Source organism: Pipistrellus kuhlii, unplaced genomic scaffold, assembly GCF_014108245.1.
Source record: "Pipistrellus kuhlii isolate mPipKuh1 unplaced genomic scaffold, mPipKuh1.p scaffold_m20_p_9, whole genome shotgun sequence".
NCBI classification, from domain to species: Eukaryota; Metazoa; Chordata; class Mammalia; order Chiroptera; family Vespertilionidae; genus Pipistrellus; species Pipistrellus kuhlii.
The window spans coordinates 42,670,781-42,681,844 of NW_023425595.1; the positions used below are offsets into that span (position 1 = coordinate 42,670,781).

Consider the following 11,064-nt stretch of genomic DNA (forward strand, 5'->3'; position numbering starts at 1 on the left):
CCTGCATTGAGTGTCTGCCCCCTTATGGTCAGTGCACATCATAGCTACTGGTTGGGTGCACATTTAGCCTTTTATATATAGAGATGTGACCTCATTTAATCATCTGAACCACCTGTGAGACAGGTATAATTATTTCCATCCTTCAGACACACTGAGGAAAATGACATGCTTTGGTGATAGTTGCAGACTTGGGAATAGCAAAGGTCTCAGGATGCAACCAAACATGTCCCAAGATGGTAGACCTGAAACAATCCTAGAATCCATTCTAAAAATAATCAAAGAATTAAACGGAAAACCCACACCCCTTACTTCTAAACCTCAACTGACTTGCTCTAAAGAATCTAACACCCCACACAGTTCAGTCTTCCTTCCAGAGGCGGGAGTGGTTGAGGCACTGAGCAACATGGCTTGGCTGAGATCCAGCCCAAGCCCTCAGCCTCACAGCCCTGTGTTTTAATCTGATTCAGCCAGTGGCAGAAGAGCCCAGGAGCCTGTGGCCATGAGTAATGACAGCACCAAACACATTTGTCTAATCAGAAGCTGATGGTGTCAGTTCTATGCTGACTAGCCGTAAAACAGTGCTGCTGCAGAGGAAAAAAAGAAATTCCCCAAAAGTTAAGCAAAGCCTTTCTTTCTTCCTCTAACTTCAGAATGCAAATGTGTGGAATTGTTTACTAAGGCGTAAACCCTCCCCTCTGAAATGTTTCTTCTATAATATATATGCATTTATAGAAGGAAGGCTCATCTAAGAATAATAAACCAAAGCCATTTTTTATTAGTACTAGAGAGTAAGACTTTGAGGAAATGCTTTTGTTTTGGCCTCCTTTGATCTCTGGCATCGGTAGGAAGATAATGCAGATGAAAGTGCAAGCAATTCACATGTGAAAGAGGTCACTGCAGGCACCTGAGGGTTACTGCAACATTTAGCAAAGACTTCATTTCAGAAATTCATTCATTCATTTGTTCATTCACTTAATTTATTTTTATCTTTATTGTTGAAAGTATTACATATGTCCCCTTTTTCCAGCCTGTGACTCCTTCTAGCTCACCCCCACCCACTGCCCCAGGCCTTCACTACCCTATTGTCTAAGTCCATGGGTTATGCATACTAGTATATGCATACAAAGGTCTTTGTTTGATTACCTCCCACCCACCCAGCCCAGCCTTCCCTCGGAGATTAAAAATACTAAATTCCTCTCTGTAAAAAAATCAATAAAATATATTTAAAAGAAAAAAAAAACCTAAATTCCCAGAGTGCCAGGCAATGTGGATGCAGAATTAAGCCAGATAGTTCAGCCCCAGCCAGTTTGGCTCAGTGGATAGAGCTTTGGCACACCTCTGAAGGGTCTTGGGTTTGATTCCAGTCAAAGGCATTTACCTCAGTTGTAGGTGGGAGGCAACCAATCAATGTTTCTCTCTTTCTGTCTCTCCCCTCCCTTCCACTCTCTCTAAAAATCAATGGAAAAATATCCTCTGGGGCAGGAAGCATTAACAACAACAAAGATAATAATAAACCAGACAATCCAAGCCCTTGGGGAATCAATCTTTTCCTCGATTGGTCTTTTCATCTCCATGGTATTCCAACTACTCCAGGCGCTCTGGCCTCTCTGCTGCCTCCCTCTGTTCGGCCTCCCTCTCCTCCTCTCCTTCTCCCCTCCCTCTCCCAGAGTTCTGAACCACTCAAGAGTGTGCTTCTCCCACACTCTGCAAAAGTCTTATCATGCAATCAAGTCCCCAGTGGATGCTAAAGGAAAAAAAAAAGCATAGTGGTTTAAGAGGTGACTATTTAGTGGCACACATGGCTTTATTACCATAAATAACCTGCTTTCATTATACTTCTGCCAACCTCGCTGCCCAGGAGTTGTGTGAAAGCGGTTCCCCCCTCCCAGCAATAGTTAGCAGGAGTGGAAACAAGTCTCCATGATCCATGGACCATGTGCTCCGAAGGAGGGCAGCCAGCTGGGGAAACCCTTGGAAAATCAAGAGCTTGACATAGCAAGAAGTAGAAGCGTTTTCTGACACCTGATTCATCTGGATGGGGTCATTCTCTACCAAACTCCTATTTGGGCAGATATAATGGAAAGTAACTCAGAATCCTGGATGTTTAAGATTGGAAGGAACTCATCTGGGCTGACCCCCTCCCTTTATGGGTAAAGAAACCGAGGCTCGGGGAGAGCCTATGACTAAACCCACATTGCACAGCTCGTCTCTGAGGGAGGAGTAGAAGTCCAGTCACCTCCTCCCATGCAAGGCCTGCTCCTCTCCCAGAGCCACCAGGAGCCAGGTGTGCGCCTGTAGGCAGCCCTGCAGCTCGCACTGCGGCGCCCCCACAGGGACATGGCCTCTCTGGCTGCTCTCCTTGCTTCCTCCTTGCTTAGCCCTGCTGTGCTTAAAGCGACAAGATACAGCCCTCCGGAGCTCTGAGACCCCTGTGCCAACGGGCAAGCCTGCTTTTATTCTGTGACATGGAATTATTTTCTGTCCTTTTTTCTCCTGAAGATCAAAGAGCTGCTAGCCATCAAGGAAATTCTATATTCTTTGAAGATAACTTGGAGTAGGGCTCTGATAGAGTATTTGCATCACAATGAATTCCTACCGATGTTAACCCCAAGAATTAGATTCCAGAATTGTATAAAGGGTGACAATGCGCCCTGGCCAGTTTGGCTTAGTGGATAGAGCGTCGGCCTGCAGACTCAAGAGTCCTGGGTTCGATTCCGGTCAAGGGCATGTGCCTTGGTTGTGGGCACATCCCCAGTGGGGGGTGTGCAGGAAACAGCTGATTGATGTTTCTCTCTCATCAACATTTCTATCTCTCCTCCCTTCCTCTCTATAAAAAATCAATAAAATATATATTTTTAAAAAAGAGTGACAATGCTTTTGCTCTTTCTACATCTAAACTTTTTTAAGTAGCATACACACTTGCATGCAATACAAATAACAATACACTTGACACTTGGTCCTCGAAGTGACTCTGGTAGTAGATGGTAGAGTCGGGGTCATTATCCCCAATTTACAGAAAGAGGAACTTGGTTCAGACTTCTGCCCAAAGCCAAACAGGTAATAAAATGCAATGCCAAAGCAATGACCTCGTCTAAGGCTTTCTCCCCTCTTACTGTGCCATTTTGCTTTAGAATTTTCTGCTCAAATTTTGCACATCAACACCAAAGAGCAACCTTTTCTGTTATATCTGAGACATTTCAGATACTTGAGTCCCTTAAAAAGGATCACAGCTTGACCCTACGATGGCAGCAGGCGCTTCTCTCTGCTGGACGCTAAATGACACAGGTGGGTTACAGGGGGGTGAACTTTGGGGGTGCAGAAACGAGATTAACCTTTATGATGTTTTCAATTCTTCATAATGCTCTACATCCTTTCAAAAACAATCTGAGATAGTTCTTAGCTTTGACAATAATTCAACCAAAAGTAAGGCATTCATTTATTCATTTTAAAAAATATTTACTCAGCCGAAACCGGTTTGGCTCAGTGGATAGAGCATCGGTCTGAGGGGTCCCGGGTTCAATTCCAGTCAAGGGCATGTACATTGGTTTTGGGTGCATCCCCGGGTGTGTGTGTGTGTGTGTGTGTGTGTGTGTGTGCAGGAGGCAGCTGGTCAATGTTTCTCTCTCATCGATGTTTCTAGCTCTCTATTCCTCTCCCTTCCTCTCTGTGAAAAATCAATAAAATATGTTTTAAAAAAAATAAAAATATAAAAATATTTACTCACTCACTGGTGCAGAGAAAAAGACTCAACAGGCTATATCCTGAGTCTAGGTATACTGATTATTATTAGTATAATATGAATGCTAATTTTTAATCTTTTTTGCAATGAATATGAATCGCATTGGAAATAAGAAAACAAGCAACAATGATCTCACTTATATGTACAATAGAATTTATAAAAAGCTGAATTCATGGAAACATGGAGCAGAAAGGTGATTGCCAGATATTGGGGGTGGGGAAGTGGGGTGATGCTGGTCAAAAGATACAAACTTCCAGCTATAAGATGAGTTAAGGTCCAAGGATCTAATGTACAGCATGGTGGCCGCAGTTAACTATACTAAATTATATACCTGAAAGTTGCTAAGACAGTAAATCTTAAATGCTCCCACTACAACAACAAAAAACATATCGAAGCATCATGTGCACACCTTAGACTTACACAACAGTTGCTTGTCAATTATAGCTCAATAAAGTTGGGAGGTGGAGGGAGTGGGGAGAGAAGTCAACAAACAACGACGATTATCTGTTTTTTAAAACATTTTCTTCATTCTGTAAAAATGGGGGAAGGGGTTACCTCTACAGGGGATTGAGAGCTCCATCACTGAGAACCAAGTAAATGGAAAAGGCAAACAGTGCTCTAAGCCCAGGCCAGAACCTCGGCCTTGCTTCTCCATCTGATAATCTCAGCCCCCCAAAATATAAAACAATATGCCAGGATACCAGTTTTATGCAAAGATTTTGGAGGAAGAAAAAACAACACCAATATATATATATATATATATATATATATATATATATATATATATATATATATATATATTCACATACCAGATTCAACATATAAAATCAAATGAAAAAATTGCATAAATCCTTAAATCATTTTCAAGTTCACTGGTGTCAATCTGATACCATTAACCTTACCCTCACCCCCTATGCACTTCTTCCTTGCTCTCAGAAAGTCTTCTACAGAAAAGTTTGGAAAGCGCTAAGGCAGTGGTCAGCAAACTCATTAGTTAAAAGAGCCAAATATCAACAGTACAACGACTGAATCTTTTGAGAGCCAAATTTTTAAACTTAAACTTCTTCTAACGCCACTTCTTCAAAATAGACTCACCCAGGCTGTGGTATTTTGTGGAAGAGCCACATTCAAGGGGCCAAAGAGCCGCATGTGGCTCTCGAGCCGCAGTTTGCCAAGGCAAAGAGCACCATCTGATTCCCTCCAACACCACCCTTTTGAAAGAGCAGCAACCTCATTAATAAAGTCACTTGTACTGTTAGTTTTTTTTTTAAGTCACATTTTTCTTCATCTACTCTGTATTTCAAAATTCTTTACAAAACAGGTGGCAGCAAACCCGTTGCCAGGGAAACCCAAAAGCCACAAGAGCATCGCTGGCTCTACCTCCCTTGCCGGGGACTGAGAAGTGTCTGGCCTGGCGCCCTGGGTTCTGCGCGCTACCTCCGGACCGCCTCACATGTCGGCAGAACAGCAGACTGCTCTGCACAAGGTGCTAATTCAGCCATTCCACAGATGTTTACCGAGCGAAGCCCGAGAAATGCCTCTTAAGAGACAGTGGGATCATTCACAAGCCAACGGTCAGGGCTAACGGAGCAGAGGTGGACAATCAATCTTTCATTAGGCCTCAAACCACCTCTAGGATACAGCGGCCGGGCCCCTGCCCCACCCACTCGGAGCAGCTGGGCGGGATCAGGCCGGGGCCGTGGAACCAGGCTGCTGCCCGAGAGAGGCTGAGGCGGTCCCTGATGGACCCCAGAACCACAGAAACTCCTGCACCGTGACTGATCTGACACCTCTAAACGCCTCCAACAGAGTCTGGCACCAAGTGAGAACTCAATCGTCAGTTTGCTGGTACTCTTCCAGCCTGCCCTTACTCAAGGAGCATCAAAACAGTGGAAAGAACACAGGTGTGAATCCCAACTCACTAGCCAAGTGACTAAGGGGCGTGATCGTTCGGAGCCTCAGTTTCACATTTGTAAAATGGTGTCAAGAGCAGTATCCCATCCCTCGCGTGGCTTTGTGAGAATGAAGGACACATTGTGTGCAAAGAAAAGTGCCTGGCCCGTAAGTGCTCAATAAACGATAGTCAATACTGCTGCTGGTTTGCATCACCTCTTCCCCACCCCTCTTAAAGGAACCTGGAATCTGATTTCACCTGGAAGCCACAGTAGAGCAGAAAAATTACAGGCGTGAGGGAATGAATGAGGGGGGCAGAAGGAGGGGGGGGCAATGGGGGTAGGGAAGAGAAGGCTTAAGTACTTCCAGCAAAGTTCCCAGCTCCTTCCAGCCAACCCCCTCCGGGTGCTCCATCCAACTGACAGCTGGGGCCACCATTCCCTTGTTGGGAGGGCTGCCAAGAAAGGGACCGGAAGCTGGACAGCGATGTGAATCCATCCAATCTTCCAGTGTTTGCCTGTCTGTCTGAACCCCATGGGGCTTCCTCTGCACATCCCTGCCAGGCTGAGGGGGTCAGGAGGCTGACAGTGTGACTCACAGCTGTTCTTCTCTGGGCTTCCATCTCCACCCAGAGCCCCAAGGCCTGGAGGGAGGCCGCTGCTCACAGCCTCACTTTACATGAAAATAAGGACTTTTTCCTAACATAGGGGACTTATAAAGGGAGGAGGGAGACAAGGGACGAGGGAGGAGGCAAGGTGGGTGCAGAGAGAGGCCCACTTCCTACAAGCCGGTGGAGCCGGTGACTTGGCCGCCAGATCAGTTGGCTGTCCACATCAGACAAGGATAACCCGCAGTCCTGTAATGTGTCACTCACGGTGGGTCAGGTCTGCGTGTAGGTGAATTCAAAAAAACAAATCTGCTTATCTTCCCAGTACCAATCATCATCGGCCCCAGAACCTTTCCCAACACACCCCACCTGTGCGGAGCGTGGTCCTAGCGCTGCCTTCCGTCACCTGAGCAACCCGGGCTCAGTCCCTCTGCACCAGGTCCCGCCGGCCGGCAGCCCCCACCCGGGCTCCGTCCGCAAAAGCCCTGCAAACACCAGCGGAGCCCCGCCGACCCGGCACCCCGGCTTCCTGGGGAGACTGGGTCCCCTGGGCGGCGCCGTAGGTGGGAAGTGGAGAAAGGAAGCTTTGCAGCTGCCAAATGCACTTCCCGTGTTAGAATTCCTAAGACTGAAAAGCATCCTTCAGCACCAACGCCTTCGCTGAACGGAGAAGGAAAACAGAGGCCCAGAGAGGGAGCGAACGTTGCCCGAGGTAACACAGCAAAATGGGCAAAAAAGAAAAAGTGCAGACTAGAACCCTCCAACCCCGGGGGGCGCTCCGAGTGGCAGCCGGGCAGGCAGGGAGCGCGCCTCGCCCGCCGCCTTCCGCATCCTCTCCCCGCGGCCCGGAGCCAGGAGTGCCACCCGCCGCCCCGGCGCCTTACCTCCCTCCAGCCCGGGCCTCCTCCTCCCGGCGGGGCGCTGGCCGCTCTGCCCGCTCGCCCGCCCGCCCGGCTGCCCAGGTGTCCCGGCAGCTGTCAGCGCGGCTGCGAGTGCGGCCCCGCCCGCGGGCGGCGCTGGGCTCTGGCTCCCACCAATGGGCCCCGCCCGCGCCCCGCCCCGCCCGCCCCTCCGCCCGCGGCTCCAGCTCCCCGCCTGCCCCTCGCCCACCCTTCCCGCCGTGATCGATTGGGTTCTTTCTCCTCCTGGGCCATCCCGGGGCTCCTGCCCGGCCCTCTCCAGCGCGCATTAACCCCCAAACAACTTTCTTTTTTTTTTTTTTTTTGTTTTTTTTTTTTTTTTTTTTTTTTTTTTACTGCGCAGAGAGCAGCGCGGTTGTGTTGTGGCCGCTGTGCGTTTAGGGACAGGACGCAGGAGCCGGAGAGCCAGGAGCACTCCACCCATTTGGGACCAGCCACCCAGCGGGGACAGGGGCGACCAGTGGTGTGGAGGCCGGGACCAGAGGAAGGTGCTTTACCTGCTCTGGGCACCAGTTTGCTCACGAGTAAATAGGGGGAAATACACCTCCCAGGTTGCTGAGAGGATTCCATGAGGTGATCACGCTTTACGTTTCTAATAAACACTGGGATAAGTGGTGAGCGCCTGAGCCACCCAAGCGGGGTGCACAGTGCGGACCGGCACGATGCTGGAAGGTGCTGGCTGATGTGCGGCATGACCTATAAACGCAATATGGTATTACAGCCCATTTGAACCAATTGCTGATGATGTGGCAAACCAGGCAAACGTCTGAAATTGGTGGTGAACCTTAAGGCCTTCTCCCATCGTGTCCCAGTTGGTGCTGTCCGTCCAACAGAGGGTGGCCCAGGTCTGTTTTGGATTGTTCCAAAGATCTTCCTTCTCCCAACCTTACAATTGCGCGATCTCAAGGGCCTCATTCCGCGCTGGGAGCAGGACAGGTAACCTGCTTAGGAATCCATGCACTGTGTTAACGTGGGCAATCTAGCTGCCACCCAAACGTTGGGAGTCCACTGTGTCCCTGTGCGAGGTGAGCACTCGGCATGCAGAAGGGGATGGAGCCATTCGTCTTGCCTTTGGAGAGACAAATTTGCAAATAATTTCTATTTAGGGTAATGACTGCTTTAAAACTACAAAGTGTATAAGAGTCACACACTGGGCAAGAGGGCAATAAAGCTTAAGGTATGGCCAAGGTAAGTCTTAGGGGGGGGAGGGGGCGGCTATAACTTAGGTGGCATGGGAGCAGGAGAGAATAGTGGGTGCACAGAGGCAGGGAAGGCATGGAGATGCCTGTCATATACTAGTATAGTGGCTGTGTGACAGGCAGGCAAACTCATTAGTCAACAGAGCCAAATATCAACAGTACAACGATTGCAATTTCTTTTGAGAGCCAATATTTTTAAACTTAAACTTCTTCTAACGCCACTTCTTCAAAATAGACTTGCCCAGGCTGTAGTATTTTGTGGAGAGCCATACTCGGGGGCCAAAAGAGCCACATGTGGCTCACGAGCCACAGTTTGCCGATCACAGAGCTGAGGCACTAGAGACAGGCAGGGCAGCGCGCCTGCCTTGCTGAGGGAAGCAGCTGTACCCTGTTGGTGATGGCTGCCGGTGAATGATTTTGAGCAGAGAAGTGGCATGACCTCATCTACTTTGGTATCTCACTTTCAGTGTTGACAGCACCTTCCTCGGTTGTGTCCTCCTGCACCTCCCCAGTCTGGAGGGCAGGCACTGGGTCTTGCTCACCTGCGTGTGCCTTGCATCACCTGGTCCATGCCTTTGAAGGAGCTCAGTGCTTGCTAGGCCCAGTGTCCCTTCCTTCCCAGGAAACAAACAGCAACTCCTAGCTGCTAGGGAGGGCCTAAGGATTCTCACTTTCCGCTCTGGGGCAGACAGGTGAAGAAGATATTTTGAGACGGGGTCTTGTTGGGGGCCCTCAACTCATCCAAAGAGGTTGTATGGCTCAGAGCTCCGATGTCAAATGGCCAAGTTTCAAATGCTGTCCTTCCTCCCCCATTTTTTAACAGGACCTCGGGCCAGTTACCTCTCTGCGCAGCAGTCTGCTCATTTGTTACAGAGATGATAATGCTCCCCTCTAATGCCACCGTGAAAGTTAAAAGGAGAAAGGGCATGTGTCTAGCAGAGTGCCTTGCACATAACAGTCCTGAACAAATCTCAGTGAACATGATTGTAGCAAGTCAGCAGCGGCTTGTTCCTTTTAACACAGAGTAGACTGCCAACCTTCAGAATGGTTTGCATATGGGTGAATTTAAGTTCCTCAGAATCTTGGTTCATATCAAAGAGAAAAGCAAGAGGGTGGGGATAGTGCAGTAAACTTATTAAAGGTATAGACTATGGCGCATGTCCCAACTCCACCAGGAAACCAGATGGTGACCTTGGACAAGTCACTTGGCCTCTTTAAGCCTCTGTTCCTCTCCTATAAAATAGAAATAGTGACATTACCTGCCCCTGTAAGGGAGAAGCTGTAGTACACATAGCACATTGTCTGTCCCAAGGTAAGATCTCAATAAACAAGAGCAGTCTTATACTTTTTGGAAAGAGAAGAGTAATCTAGCAGTAATGCATTTGGAAGGAGGAAGTGTACTCCTGGAAGAAAACTAAATGTAAATGGAAAGTTTAATGCTGAATCTGTGAAAAATGAGTAAAACAGAAGTGAGCTCAGAAACCTGCAGGTACAGCATGTCCTGAAGGAATTGTCTAGTGGAAGTGGGTTATTTATCCCAGCTGGTGTTGCTCAGTGGTTGAGCACTGACCTTAGAACCAAGGGATTGCTGGTTCGATTCCCAGTCAAGGCACATGTACAAGTAATAATCATCATTTGTACAAGTCACAGAAAGCAGCCAATCAATATTCTCTCTCATCAATATTTCTCTCTATCCCTCTCCTTCCTCTCACTCTAAAAAAAAAAAATCAATAAAAACATATTTAATTTTTATTATTATTTTGGAACCTCTTTCTGACCATAGATAACATTCTTACAGCTCTACAGAACTGAAATAAAATGGAGTGCTGTTAGCAGAGTTGGGTATGACTGCTCTCTCAGCTGCCCTCTGGGAATGGTGGAATGCGACAATGGTGCTTCCCAGTGAGGACCTGGGCTTAACCTCTAACACTACCTACTTGTGAGTTTGTCGCAGGCACAGGCCCAAGTTGTTTAGTTTTATGAGTTAGTTAGCAGTACATATTTACTTGTGGAATAGGTAAGATGTGGTTCCTCCTGGCTTAAAATATCCTCCTCTCTCTGTCTGACCCAAGGAATCCTTCTCAGGCATCAAGGCCTGGGACAAATCTCACAAGATTCTGGCCTCCTACATTGAATGGCTTAATCCTTCAAACCTCTCCGACTCTCATAATGTATTCCTCAAGCCTCTTCTTGGCACTGGTTTCATTCTGTCTTTACAGTTTGGATAGACAGGATATGCTGCACTCTTCGTCAGTTTTAAAATTCACCCAGTTCAGCAATCCCTTTTCTAGCTGTATTTCTGCTTTACCACCTCCATCTCTCCCCAACCCCATCTTCACCCCAAATGACACTCAATAAATGCTTATTAAATTGCATTGGCCGGCAGGTCTCTCATCATAGACATGTTACAGAGAGTGCCTCTTTTGCCACCATACAAAAGTAAAATAGAAAAAAAAAATAATAGCTTCCTTGTGAGACATCATTTTGTCTTGAAGCTATGTAGGTTTATAACTTCTTACCCACCAGAAATGTGAAGCTATTGCTGAAACGCTGTGCCATTACATCTAGTGCGGTATTGTGGTTAGATGACTTATACCAGTAGGTATCAAATGTGCAGCAGTTAGAACACAATTCAGTCGTGGCACTGAGTCACCAAAGCAGGAGCCTGGTTTTCTAAATAATTTTCGAGTACTGAATATCTTTTTA

At 47.5% G+C, this 11,064-nt stretch overlaps 1 protein-coding gene across 16 annotated transcripts in view; it reads right to left on the minus strand.

Annotated features, from left to right (window-relative positions):
* The window catches only part of SYTL2 (synaptotagmin like 2), a 120,021-nt gene extending 112,771 nt beyond the window's left edge, over window positions 1-7,250 (minus strand). For 8 of the 16 annotated variants that reach the window (XM_045578163.1, XM_036426770.2, XM_045578164.1 and 5 more), the window contains exon 1: window positions 7,124-7,250. The gene's annotated coding sequence lies outside the window, so the exon portion shown is untranslated. The remainder of the gene's footprint in view (window positions 1-7,123) is intronic. The other 8 variants (XM_045578167.1, XM_045578168.1, XM_045578165.1 and 5 more) reach the window with 2 other exon arrangements.
* Window positions 7,251-11,064: the final 3,814 nt, after the last annotated feature.